This window comes from Chelonoidis abingdonii, chromosome 9, assembly GCF_003597395.2.
Source record: "Chelonoidis abingdonii isolate Lonesome George chromosome 9, CheloAbing_2.0, whole genome shotgun sequence".
Classification (NCBI taxonomy): domain Eukaryota; kingdom Metazoa; phylum Chordata; order Testudines; family Testudinidae; genus Chelonoidis; species Chelonoidis abingdonii.
In genome coordinates, this window is record NC_133777.1 from 3,090,463 (window position 1) to 3,104,300 (window position 13,838).

Sequence of the window (13,838 nt, forward strand, 5' to 3'; positions counted from 1 at the left end):
GCTTCCTTTGTGTGTGTGCTTGCTAGGGAGGAGATTTATGCCAGCCATGCAAGCAGCGTTTGGAGTTTTCTTGGCAGGACATTGTTGTTGGCTTTACCCTTTCAAAGGAAGAAGGCCTGGCTGGACTTTGTACTATGTATAACTGTATCGCCTTGGGCAGAATCTGAGTGGACAGTGCTGACGTAACAGGAGGGCAGGTATGTCAGGCTAAAGCTTGGAAGCCCTTCACTGTGTTCTGCAAGAGAAACACATTGTTCGTTGAAGGTTGCTTTCGAAGGTTAACACAGATGAAGGAAGGGAGCGAATTTAAAGTGCAATAGCTATTATGGAAAAACCTCACCTGTGTTCATCAGAAACAACTTCATGTGTAGACTAGTCCTCAGACAACATCTTGCATCTATCAGGTTTGCAGAGAGAACCTGATAAAGCCTGGGTAAAATCCTGCCCTTCCTTGTCAGACAAATTGGGGGTTAGGGCTGCATGGGAAGAAAGGAGCAGTGCCCACTGCGTAGTTGGTATGGGACTCATGACCAGGCGCAGTGGCTCAGGATATCCTGTGTCAATCTCAATGAGATTAGCAGTTCTTCTTCACTTCCTGTCCTAAACCCTCATGTCATGTTGTTCTGTGCTGTTATCCAGCAGGAGCTGCATTTTAGTTATGGGTTACACAATCCCTGTGTACAATTTGTACTTCAGTAAATTAAGTTTGCAATGGTCTTTTGGGTCTTTGAGGATGAGAGGCGCTATGGAAACATAAATGGCTGTTATTATATGGGAAGGAAATCTGTTATTTCACTGTCCTGACTGAAATTGTGATTACACTGCCGAGTAATATTTAGCTTTGGCAGGAAAATGATTTAACTTAAGACGACCAAAGATGTAGCTTAATGAAGAACCTGCCATAAATCTTGTAAAACGATGACATCATCTCAGGCGCCATGCTCCATGAGAGCCAGGGCAGATGTTCTTTCCCGCCATACGGCGCTGATGTAAGGTCTGATTTACGAACGTGATGGTTCTTGATGAGGTTTCAAGATGGCTGCGAGGTCAGAAGATCACCGAGGGCATTTACAAACCAAACAAAACCAACCCCTCCATATGAAGCAATAACAGGGAGTCCAAGGAGGGATTGGGCACCATGTTTACATTGCCCACCATATCCTGCCTACACTTGGTAGCTTGGCAAACTCTGTGGCATTGGTGCTTAGACAGATGACACTGCTGTCATCCAGCCTGGTGTCCCTTCCGAGTGCTACACAGCTCCCGGAGTCAGGGCCGGCTCTAGCAATTTCGCCGCCCCAAGCACGGCGGCATGCCACAGGGGGCACTCTGCCGCTCGCCGGTCCCGTGGCTCTGGTGGATCTCCCGCAGGCGTTTCTGCGGACGGTCCGATGGTCCTGCGGCTCCAGTGGAGCTGCCGCAGGTGTGTCTGCGGGAGGTCCACCAGAGCCGCGGGGGCAGCGGACCATCCGCAGACATGCCTGCGGGAGCTCCACTGGAGCCGCCTGCCGCCCTCCCAGCAACCGGCAGAGTGCCCCCCATGGCGTGCCGCCCCAAGCATGCGCTTGGCGCGCTATGGCCTGGAGCTGGCCCTGCCCGGAGTACATGCTGGAGGAACGCATGCTGCATTGCTTGGCTTGGTTGGAGGTGCTCTACGTTTTCTTGGACTTGAAAATGCCAAGGTTTAAACTCCCTTTCTATTTTAAACCAGGCAAAATTTGCTAACCCTTCTCGTTTGTCACCAAAGGCCTGTTGCACAATATGGTTTGTTTTTCTTCCTAGTATATGACGACTACTGTGTGCTGAAGAAAAAGCCTTTTGGGTTTAAATAAAAGAATACATAACGTACCCTGGGCGAGATTCACCCTTCGGCAAACAGCCAACACAAACAAAGGCCGATGAACCATTTAAGCCCCATTTTGAAGTCTTATGTAGGATTTAACTAGCGTGTAGGCCTTATGCTTGTCTTCAGCACAGGGGAGAATTTCATCCCGTCTGACTAAACCACAGCCTCCCGTCACTGAGGTCTCACAACAACCCCAAAGACGCCATTTGTGTAGAAGCTGTGCCCCGCTCTAGGGCTCCCCCTGCCCACTCTTCACAGCAGCACATGTTCTCGCTACTCCGGTTAACAAATCAGAAAACAGATGCACGACCAAAGCCGTGGGGAGGGGAAGATTGCCAAAAATAAAGAATAATTTTTTTTAAGAGGGATGTGGGGGAAAGAAAGATTCTGGTTGTGAAACATCAACTTTCCTGCTGTAGAAGGTTGAATGGTCCAGTCTGTGTATTTGTGCTGGCAGTAACCGATCTCTGCAATAACAGCCGTACCCTGTTTAGCTTTGCTACTCTTTAGCAACCCTGTGCCAGGACTTATTGGACTCCCCCGGACAGGCATTTAGAAAGTCTTTAAAGAACCAAGACACAAGAAACCAAACCAAAACAAAAACAACTCACCCAGTCTCTGGAGAAACTGGATTTGTTTAAAAAGAAATCCACAGTAGGGTGATCTAGTGCAGTAGATGTTTAGCATGACAGCTTTTAACAAGATCAAGAAAGGGATATCTCCCTGTAGCACTTGCAGGTATTAAATCATTAGAAAAATGAGTGGAACGGCCAGACTATTTTCTTTCCCCTAGGAGGTTTAGTCCATGTTATGATGATAAAAAGAAGGGGTTGCAGGTTTCAGTCCTGAGGGGGGAAGAAACAGACCTTGTTAGGAAACGTCCCTTGGAAGATTCGTAACAGGATTCATAATCTTGGGGCAATGAAATTATCCTTTATACGATTCACTGAAAATGGCATCAGATCAGGATTTATTTAATTTAGGGGAACAGTGTCCCTTTCAGAAAGGGGTCCAGGGAAGGGAGCTTGCAGAAGCGTACTCCCACCTTTGAAGGGGAGGGAGGTGGTTATTCTTGCTCCCAGCCTCATTCCTGGAGCCCCTGTGCTCTGAATGAGCTGACGGCATCAGAATAAAAAAGGCAGCAGGATTCTGAAGCAGGCTTTACAGATGTCACTGCAGAGTGCGTGGCCAGAGCGGTAGCATTTCTCACTCAGGAGGGGCAGCTGAGTTTCTGAGCACTTCCACCATGGGACAGACCAGCCAACTGCCCCTGGCTGTCATTCTCCTGGGAATTTGCTGATTTAGGCTCTAAGGAAAATCTTGGGTTTCTATCCCAGCTTTCGTGTCTGTTGACTGCGAAAAAGCCTAGCGTTAACCATGATCTCCAATCTCAGGAGAGGCCAAGGCCTGCTTCTGGAGATGAGTTTCTGCTGCATGGCTGTGTGCTCCTGTCCTCTTTTCCCACTGCATTGCCCCCTGGTCAGAGGGAAGCTGGATAGTGAGGCAAAGGCTTGCCGGTATTTGAGAAAGCCCAGACCTGCCACACCGAGAGAGCACAAACTAGGAGATCAGACCCTGGCCTGAAAGATAGCGTGTGTGGGAGGTAGACAGAGAAATGGGGATGGAGAGAAAGTGGGGACCAGGGGCAAAGAAAGACTCCAACATCTCCTCTTCTTACCCCCCCCATCCAACATTTCCATCTCCCCCTCTTTCCCTCACTCCCGTATGTCACTATTTCTGCTCTCCCTACAGCCTAACCTTTCAGAAGCTGGAGGAGCAGCAGGACAGAGATCCCCCTCTCTCCCAAAGCCTAAGGGTAGGGGACAGGGAGGCACCAGTGGGTAGGAGCCGCTGCTCCCCAGAGAGTTCTTAGTTCACCTGGTTCCCAGGTGGCCAGTGCCTATTGCCTGGGAGCTGCTGGGCACTCTACTTGGTTGCAATTAGCATCATAATTGCTCGGTGCTTTGTAGGGCCAGGCCCCCTGTAGTCACTGGGTGGCGGAAGGAGTTGCTGAGTGGTTAGTTTGGGATTGTTTTGGTTTGCGTGTGAACAGTGTTGGCTTGACAGGGACAGCCCCCCACCCCACTGCCTTTGTTCCTTGGGCCTCCCTGACCTGCGTGAATCAGCTCCAGGGGTGACAGCGGAGGCTGTACTCGTGGCTTGTTGGTTTCATGGCCCCACTGATGCGGCTGCCAGCGAAGGTGCTCATTTGTGCCTGCACTGATGGCAGTTTTGTGATGTGGACAACAGTCTGCTAGGAACTGGGCTCAGGCCCCACAAGCCCATTACACTTAGGCCACCAAATGGCTGTCAGGCAGCCACGACTTCCTCCCATTACACCCTGGGCAGCTTGAAACGGATGAGTGGGAGGTGAGGGGGAGACATGCTCCTCATCTGAGGTTAGCTGGTGCCTGCGTTCATGCGGGGCATATACACACCAGGATAGCAAATGATACCCAACTCCATGCGGATCGATAACAGCTGTGTGTTTGGGGGCGTCAGAAAACATGTCCGTTTAGGTTCAAAACGCCCAAAGAAGGGCAGCTCGCTCTTTCTTAGCAGGACCCAGGCCCAGCCTTTCCCCCTGGGACTGCATCTCCAACCCTTTTGTTTAGTGCGAAGTAGGAAGAGAGCAGAGTTGCTGAGGCTCTTGCGAGCTGTCAGAAACCAGCACAGAAGCTGCCTCACAGCCAGCAGAGGCGAGGCAGCCTTTGGCTGAGTGCGCCATGAATCATTCTCATCTCCCACCAGAGGTCAGGAGGGAGGGTTTGAATGGAGCAGCAGTGGGCAGCTTATCCTGAGACCAGCTGCACCTTTTCAGGATAGGCGGAAAGCTCTGTTGCTGTGTTCTGCCAGGGCCCTTCTCAGGCACCTGTCCTTCCCCCTCCACCCCATCCCCAGATACTTACTTGAATGAACAGCAGTGGATTTATCAGCTGCTAACATTTGGCAGAACTGCGGCCAGTTATTCTTCCCAAGCAGATCTTGTTAAAATCTTAGCTCTCTCTTATCTGGACTTTCAGCTTCTCAAGTGATGGACAGAGTTTTAAATGTGCAACTCCCGTTTAACTCCTGAGCTCCAAATCCTCCCTTCCAGCAACATCGGGATCTCACCACCCCCTTTGCAGCTCAGCAGATGTGCTAGCGGTGCCATCTGGACCTGTTGCACATCAAAGAACTGCCACGGTCTCTCTGTAACCCCTGGAGCACATGGAGCTAAATTGATCTTGGGTGTAATGCCATCAACTGCTATTTGAGAGTTCTGCCCTAAATACCCTATGTTTCCTTCCCCATTTACCTTCCCCACCATTGTCGGTTATTAGGGTCCTTTATGTGAAAACAGCCTGGATTGGTGGGTGGAGTCCACCAGAACAATGGATGGCCATCCTTCCTGAGCTCCAGCATAAGGGACAGATTGGTTATGGTTTCCCATGCTCGAGTACAAGATGCTTTTGTAGGACGCAGCAGCTCCTCTGAATTCATGCCCCACGGTAGGGTTAAATGAACGGCTAGTTTCTTTTGCTTTGTACTCACTGTGGGGCCTAGCCTCCTGCACAGTGGTATTTTTTTTTAATCTAGAACATTCTAACTATGTCACAAAAAAGCTTCCAGTGCTAAGAGGAAGTAAACCAATCACCCAGATTATTAATGCCAGAAGCATGCAAAGCCATTCTGTCCCTAGAACCAGCACATCTCTATTAGGTTCTGATCGTTTTTGTTTTTAGAGGGAAGATATTTAAGGATCCTCAGCAGATGTATTCCAAATACATTCAGCATAGAACCCTCCAGCCCAAACAACCAGATTAAAAATACCTAGGGGGAGTTCATATCACTCACTGAACACTGGAACTTCAGAATTAAAGGAAAGGACTGTCATTAATAGTTTTGTAAAAACTGTTTTTAACCTGGTCTCATGGTTCAAAAGCAAGCCTAGGAGACAAGAGACCTGGATTGCAGTTCTGTGATTTTGGATAAGTCACTTAGGCCAAAATTATTATTGTTTAATACATTAATTTATTATTTCTGTTCTGGTGTCAGATCAAGGTTCTGACTGTGAAGCAGGGCCCATTGTGCCATGTACTGTCTGCGTACACACACACACACACTAACTCTCTCCCCCTGCCCAAAGAGACCCTCCTTACATATGATGAAACAACTAGTGGATAAAACAAATAAATGGGTAGAGAGTACAAGGCAAGCAATGACAGAATCCCAAATGGCTTGATAAGTAGCAATGACAGCACACCAACTGCCTAGCCATTCTCAAGTGGTTTGTAGGCATTGTGGCAAAGGTGAGTTGTAAGGGCTTTGAAAGAAGACAAAGGAATGGGCTGGTTTTTTAAAATGAGGTGCTCCTCCCAAGGATAGGGGGCTGCATGGGAGAAAGCCCACAGATGTCTGATTGAAAGTTGAACTTGGGGGTAATAAAGGGACATTTATAAGCGTGAACATTTTCAATTTGAGCTACTTTGGGTCTACTATTCAGATGTGTGGAGCCCCCAGAGCTCCTATTGGCTTCAGCTGGAGTCCTGAAAAATCAGGCCCTGGGCATTCCAAAAAAGAAGGCCACTTTTGAAAACATCGGACATCCTCTCTGTGTGTAGCTCCCGTTACCTCTGGGCGATGGGGTTAATCACTCACCATCAGAGGTGCTGCGAGGCTAAGGGCAGGTCTACACTACAAACTTGTGTCGGTGCGGTTGCACAGATGCAGCTGCACCACCGTAGCACTTCTGCCCTCTCCTCCCGTCCCTGCCCCAGTATTTTGTTGTTTAAAAAAAAAAAAGCAGCCCAGGCAACATTTCTACTTGCATTAGGTTTTGTTAAACCTAAAGAGTATTTGGGGTTTGTAGCATGTGACTGTGTGCATTAGGGGCACTTTGCTTTTCGGGAGGAGAAAATAAGAACAACTGGACACTCTCATGGGTTGACTGACAGCAGATTTCATTGCAACATCATGAGAGATCAAAAACTGCAAAGTTCAGTACGACCTCCAGGTGCTGGAAAGCAGCACAAGGACAGTTGACTAGGTCCTTGTAGAATCAATGGGCCAACTCCTTTGTTGAGAACGGTTCCATCATGCACTGATAGAGTGGAAGCACTTGAGTAAAACAGACTCAGCTTGTAGCAGGGATTCACCTCGTCTGTCCAGTGCCTCAGTTTCCCTCCTGGTGCTGCTTCTGTTGTGATTCATGGCAGTCATCCATTAGCTCCCAGTGTGGGTAGGTCACTGAGGTGACTTAGCTCAGTGGCCAAGTCACAACCCCCTCCTCCCACCTTTCCAGAGTTAAGGACAGTCCAAAAGAAACATGGCACCAAATCTTCCACCCCAGAGTTTGCCAGGCTCAGCTCTTCTTCTCAGGGACTGTCCTCTTCCTCCACAGTCTGTAGCCCTTCTCCTGAGCTCAGCTTCCAGCCCTCCTGGGCTCCAGTCAGTCCCTTCTTCCCCTCATTGAGGGGTGGCTGTAGTACCTCACAAGGTGGTAGCATAGGGAGAACCCACACTACGGACCACCAGCCCTGGGACATAAGCCATTGCGTTCTGTGCTCGATAACTCCAACTGCTCTGACTTTCCTTCCCAGGACCTCTTCCTGTGCCTAATCTTCTCACGGGCCCTTTTCCTGGCTGGTTTCCTACTCTTTAATGGAGCACTCGCTCTAGGTCTGTTCTCCCTGGAGTATCTCCTGAATATCTCCCACCAGGTCTGTTCTCAGTCACCTGTTGCCATTCACGTGACCCTCAGACTCTTTCTCATCCCCTGTGGAGGTGACTAGCCATGCACAGGCAAGACTGAGCCCAGCTCACCTTATCGGCCCATCCTGACTGTGGTATAGAAAGGTGAGCAGCATAGGGCCTGGCTACATTCCAGACCTCCTCATCCTGATACATCTCTGAACAGGGATCCCAGCCATGGTTTAGCAAACACCCCACGTTGTAGGGCAGTAGGCCTTTGCAATGGTGGGACAGTCCCACAGCCCAGGCTTCTGCCTGAGCCTCAGTGTCTGTGCTGTAATTTTCTAGCTTCACAGCCTGAGCACCACGAACCCAAGTCAACTGACACTGACCAGCGGGGAGTGTTTTATTGCAGTGTAGACATACCTACAGACGGCAGACAGCTCTGAATCAGTCTTCAGAATCAAACGGCTTCCCACTCCATGACCATACAGCCGCCCAGACTCTTGCAGAATGAATGGCTAAAGCATGTGGCCCAAAGAGCATTTTGGGGGTTTGCTCTGCTGTTGTGAGCTGTGAAAATGCTTCCTCTCCCAGGTGATTATAAGAAGCTGAGTCCCTAGCCCTGTCTGTCCCAGGGATTTTCTGTAATTAAAAAAGAGATAATGCAGCTGGGAGAAATATTTGCTTAAGTGCTGACTGAAGCCATCTGAAAGCAACCCATTCTGGAGGTGAGCACTTTCCCTCTGGGCCAAGCCTCGGTGTGCCAGATTTAGTGGGAGACACATGGAACCTGCTGAGGGGCTTCCAGTCCGGCATGGCTCTCTTTGTGGGAAATATAAAAAGTGAACCGAGAAGTGTGGGGGAGAGAGAGAGGAGCCGTTTTCTAAACTGGAGGTGGATGAATGTTACATAACGCACCGAGCTGCTCCAAAGACACATTCTAATGATTAATTTGAGGTTCTGGCAGCCACTTCCCTGTAATAATATTTTAAACATTACTTTTCCACTCCTGCTTGCCAGGGATCATTATTTCGTGCCGTGGAGGCTGTAAAATTTCACTTCAAGGATGGGTTTCACTCCCGTTACAAAATGTGTCTGGAATGTGCAGATGTTTCCTTCGGGGAACAGAGAGCCAATCCGCTGCAACACAGCATCCCTATTGGGAGGACTCAACATGTGAAACCGGCCCTATTCACAAAATCACAAACAAACACACGCACACACGACCCTGTGGGGCTGCACCAGTGCTGGGAATGTCGCTTGGTGCCTTTTAAATGTACAAAGCCCACCAGCTCTGCTGGAGCTGCAAAACGCTCTGAGCCCAGCTTCTGCCAGCATGTGGACAGACACATGTGTTGGCCTAGCCGAGATTCCATACTGCTGCCTTTTGTTAGCTGGGAGTGTTGTTTGTATCACTGGATGTTCACACAATGCTACATGTTGTTATTTTATGAGGAATGACTGAAAGAACCATGAATAATTTGGCTAGCAGAGCGCAAGGTACCTGAAGAGTGTAAAGACGGAGGAGGGAGAGGAGTTGTTTAGGATAGTCTGGAAGGAGATAAAACAGGAAGGAATGAACAAAAGGAAGTTCTGGTTTAATTCAAGAAGATTATGACCTGTTTGTTCCCCCAAAGGAAATGGACGCCCCATCAGTTGGGACATTTTAAACAGGGCTAGACCAAGCCCTGGAGAATTACAGGGAACAATCCCGCACAGGGAAGAGATGACTTAGCGGCTCACTCCGTCTTTCATTTCGGTGATTTTCAATAGTATCTGTACGGCACAGGATCAAACCCTGTCTGGGAAGTCCATCGGTGTTGTTGGGACGGGCCCCTATGGAGCTCTGACACGGGATCATGAACACTACGCTAGAAAGCTGTTCATGCTGTAGGAGTCCTCTTCCCAGCACCCCCATTTTTGCTCCCCAGGGCATTGAGCATTTTGTGCTTTTTCTACAGCTGCATTTGCATCTGCTACAAGATCAGAAAAGTCATTTCACTGCTTCATATAAAGAAAGTGTCGCCTTCACTGCCTGGGTGGTGCTGGTTTGCAATTTTGGATGATCGGGCCTGGATTGTTTTCAACCTTGACTGGCTACTGATTCCAGCTCCCAGGGGCCTTTTCTGTTTGCTTGTGTGTTTCTAAATTATTACTGATGAAAGGCACCGGATGAGAATGATATTTTTCATATGGACAGAAGAGCTGCAACAACAGAGCCAGATTCTATTACATCATGCCTGTCCTGAAAGGACCCCACCTCTATGGGTGATAATGAAGATCCATCATCTTGACCTCTTTGGGGAGAAGGTCATTTGGGGCGTTGGGATTGTTTTTGTGACGGGGACACCTCATTATTTCTGCTCAATACCAGTGTGACCAGTATATAGAGCTATCCTTGTCATTTACCCTTGTTAAAAAAACAGCTTGACTTAGAGGGGAACTGAAGGCAGTCATAAATAAATAAATAATATGTAACTTATGGAAAAAAGGGGAAGTTGACAGCAATGACTATCAATTAGAAGCTAGGAATAGTAGAAAACTGATAAGGGAAGCAAAAGGACACAATGATAACTTTATAGCCAGAAGATTTAAGGGCAATGAGGTGTTACAGTTTATTAGAAACAAAAGAACTCTAACAATGGTATTGGTCTATTACTGGATGGAAATGGTAGAATTCTCAGTAATAATGCAGTAAAAGCAGACGCGTTCAATAAATATTTCTGTTCTGTATGAGGGAAAAAGACAGATTATGTATTCATATCATATCATGATGATCGTGATATATTTTCCATTCCAACAGCAATGCAGGAAGATGTTAAACAACAGCTACTGAAGTTAGACATTTTCAAATCATCAGGTCAAGATAACTTACATCCAAGATTTTAAAAGAGCTGGACCATTAATGTTGTTTTTTAGTAACTGTTGAAATTCTGGGGAAGGTCCAGGGGACTAGAAGAAAGCTAATGTTGCGCAAACATTTTAAAAAATAAATGGGAGGAGCTGAGTAATTATAGGCCTGTCAGCCCGACATTGCTCCTGTGCAAAATAATGGAATGGCTGATACAGAATCAGAGTTAATCAAGAAGTAAAGAAAGGTAATATAATTAATGCCAATCAGCATGGAATTATGGAAAATATGTCTTGTCAAACTAACTTGATATCTTATATATGTGTCTCTGTATATGAGATGACAAGTTTGGTTGATAATGGTAATAGTGTTGACGTAAAACTTTTGACTTAGTAGCACACAACAGTTTGATTAAGAAACTAGAACAATACAGAATCAATACGGCACACATTAAATGAGCTGAAAACACCTAAAGATACACCTCAAAATGTAATTGTAAACAGGGAATCATGGAGAGGGTGGTTTGTAGTGAGGTCCCGCAGGGATTGGTTCTTGGCCTTATGGTATGTAACGTTTTAGATCAGTGACCTGGAAGAAAACAAGATAATTACTGATGAAGTTTGCAGATGACACAAAGATTGTAGGGAGTGGTGAATAATGATGAGGACATACAGAGAGCTCTGGGTTGCTTGGTATCCTGGGCACAAGCAATGTGTTTTAATACAGCTAAATGTCAAGTCGGACATGTAGGAACACAGTGCGGACTATACTTTCATGATGGGGGACTCTGTCCTGGGAAGCAGCGACTCTGAAAAAGACTTAGGGGTCTTGGTGCACAATGAGCTGAACATGAGCTCCGAGTGCAATGCTGTGCCCAAAGGGGCCAATGCGATCCTTGGAGCCATAAACGGGGATTCTGAGTAGGAGCAGAGAGGTTATATTATCTCTGTATTTGGCACTGGTGTGACCACTCCAGGAACAGGGTGTCTGGTTCTGGTGCGTCCACAAGTTAAGGATAATGTTGATAAATTGGAGAGGGTTCAGAGAAGAGCCATGAGAATGATTAAAGGATTAGAAAATCTGCCTGATAGTGATAAGATCAAGGAGCGCCATCTCATTAAACCACAGTCTCTAAGAACCTACATGGGGAGCAGTAATCAGGTGAGAGAGGGCTCTTCAATCAAGCAGACTAAGGTATAACATGAGCTAATGGCTGGGATTTGAAGCTAGAGAAATTCAGACAAGAAATAAGGCACAGATTTTTTTTAACAGTGAGGATAATTAACTATCTGAACAACTTTCCCAGGTTGTGGTGGATTCTCTGTCACTTTCAGTCAAGACTGGATGTTTTTCTAGAAGCTATGATCTAGTTCAACTGCAGCTATCGGCTTCGAAACCAGAATTAATTTATGGAAGTCCTATGGTCTGTGTTATATAAGATATCAGACTCATTGATCTCAATTGTCCCTTCTGGCCTAAAAGCTGGATGAATCATCCTCTTTTTTCCTTGTTACTGAAGAAAGCAGATTGCCAAGGAAAGGGGAAAAGGGAAATGGTTCCTAGCTTATCCCCCCAGCTGACTAATGTACTGGGAAGGTCGGGCTGTTTTAAAACATCTGGAGGACCTGTCTGTCATTTATTAGACCACAGAGAGTAGACATAACACTACGACTGCAAGGAAAACAAAAGCTGGACTTCACAGCATCCCACGGTTTGGCCTGTTCTAGTGACCTGAACATGCAGCCGCTTTTCTCTTGCTGTAGCGTGGCTTTGGATTTGTTCAGTCAACATAGTTGGGGGCGGGCTCTGTGTTTATTCTCAGCATCAGTGTCTGCCCAGAGTTTGGCACCATTTATGTTATTCTGTTTTTAGATGGATTTAGTATCGGTCTGACAGCCTTGAAGTCTTCTGTCCTGTGCAGGGCTGACGTTTAGCTGGATAAAATTATGCACTTGTCCAGCACAAAATGGCCTGCAAGACATTTCCAAAAGTTATTCTTGGTCACTAGCTGCCTGGGGCCATAAATGAACTAATGACCTGCAGGTAGACGGCGCCATATCTCTATTACCAGTCCTAGCCTTTCCACTACCTCAATTATTTTTAGGTTACTGCCCACGTTTTGAGCTAAACGGCATTGACAAGAGACCTGAACAGGAGAGCCTTTTAAATCAGAAGAGAATAGCATTGATAAAAGGTACCAGAAATAAAATCTGCTTGCCAGACACACTTCAAATAAATAGAACAAAACCTGTCTTAAGCAATACCTAGGAGTCTGCAAAATGTGATTGCCTGGTGGAAGTTGCCCTTAACTAAACAAAATTTTACTGGAAACCACATGAGGAAGCTTTAAAGGGGTAGTTACTTTGTTGTAGTTATTGGGCTACTATGCCAATATCACCTCTGTCCGCTGATGAACAGAAAGTCAGACCTGCTTAGGTTCTTGTGACTCTTGTAAAGAGAACATAAAGCACTAACATAAGCGCAGATAACAAGGATTCCTCTTGATCCCAAGTGGCAGGCACTTGTGGTTTGGGAATTTTGGAGCAGATGTCATGTTCTCCATGTGACCCATGCTTTGCAGAACAGCTCGTGAACAAGTTTCCACAAATCATTGCATTAGGTCTGGTGCTCATTAATTGTCAGGCCACTTTACACCACTCTGGCAGTGTAAAGGGGTCTTAAAGTGGGAGCACATTATATTTATACCCACTTAGGGCCTGTTGACACAGCTAGAGTAGTACAGAGTGGTCTTAGTGTAAACGAGAATCAGGCCCATTGTCCCTAGGGCAGCTGTAACCATATTTTGAGTAGCTTCTTCCCCTGCATTCTCCTTACAAAAATTTTGAACCAGGGATGCCCAACTTTGCCTGTTGTTAGCAGATCAGTTTGCTGAGAACTATTAACTTCTCAGTCCTTCATGAGCTCCCCTTGAAAGGAATAATCTTGCTGCTTTCTGGCTACAGCTTTCCTCCCTTTTAAATATAGTTAGGGTCAGATTATATGCCAGAGATGCCCTCTGATCTGTTACCACCTGGGCATTTTCCAGTCTCATCCCTTTTTAGCAGCCTTTCCATTTTAGCTCAGCTACAAAGTCAGCTGGACATTATTGATTTAAAAATCTGCTATTAAACTAAAAACCCCACCATTGCATTTCAGATGAGGGGGATAGCAGAATTACATGGTTCGGAGGTCTCATTGCGTGTTAATATCTAAAGTATCTTAGTGTTCCCCTGGTGAAACAAAACGTGGATGTCCTAAGAGGTTTCTACAGTAACAGCCTATGCAAATATTTACTTCATATCATGTGGGGATGTTTGCCAACTTGATGTGTTCTTTTTTAGAAGATTTACCAGGATTTCTCTCCATTTTCTGGAGCTCATTCCTTCCATTTAAGCGAACTGAGGTCCTTTTTATATCATTTAAATATTCTCCGAAGCTTCTTGCATCTTAAAAGCCTTGTCTCTG

At 46.6% G+C, this 13,838-nt stretch overlaps 1 protein-coding gene and 1 long non-coding RNA gene across 4 annotated transcripts in view; one reads left to right on the plus strand and one right to left on the minus strand.

Annotated features, from left to right (window-relative positions):
• PKD1 (polycystin 1, transient receptor potential channel interacting) overlaps positions 1 to 13,838 on the plus strand; it is a 132,720-nt gene that overhangs the window by 27,216 nt on the left and 91,666 nt on the right. The window lies entirely within an intron of this gene.
• The window catches only part of LOC116814787 (uncharacterized), a 42,110-nt gene continuing 35,118 nt past the window's right edge, over positions 6,847 to 13,838 (minus strand). For 2 of the 3 annotated variants that reach the window (XR_012656478.1, XR_004371346.2), the window contains one exon: positions 6,847 to 8,164. This is a non-coding gene — a long non-coding RNA (uncharacterized LOC116814787). Of the gene's footprint in view, positions 8,165 to 10,799; positions 10,962 to 13,838 lie in introns of those variants that run through there. The other variant, XR_004371347.2, reaches the window with a different exon arrangement.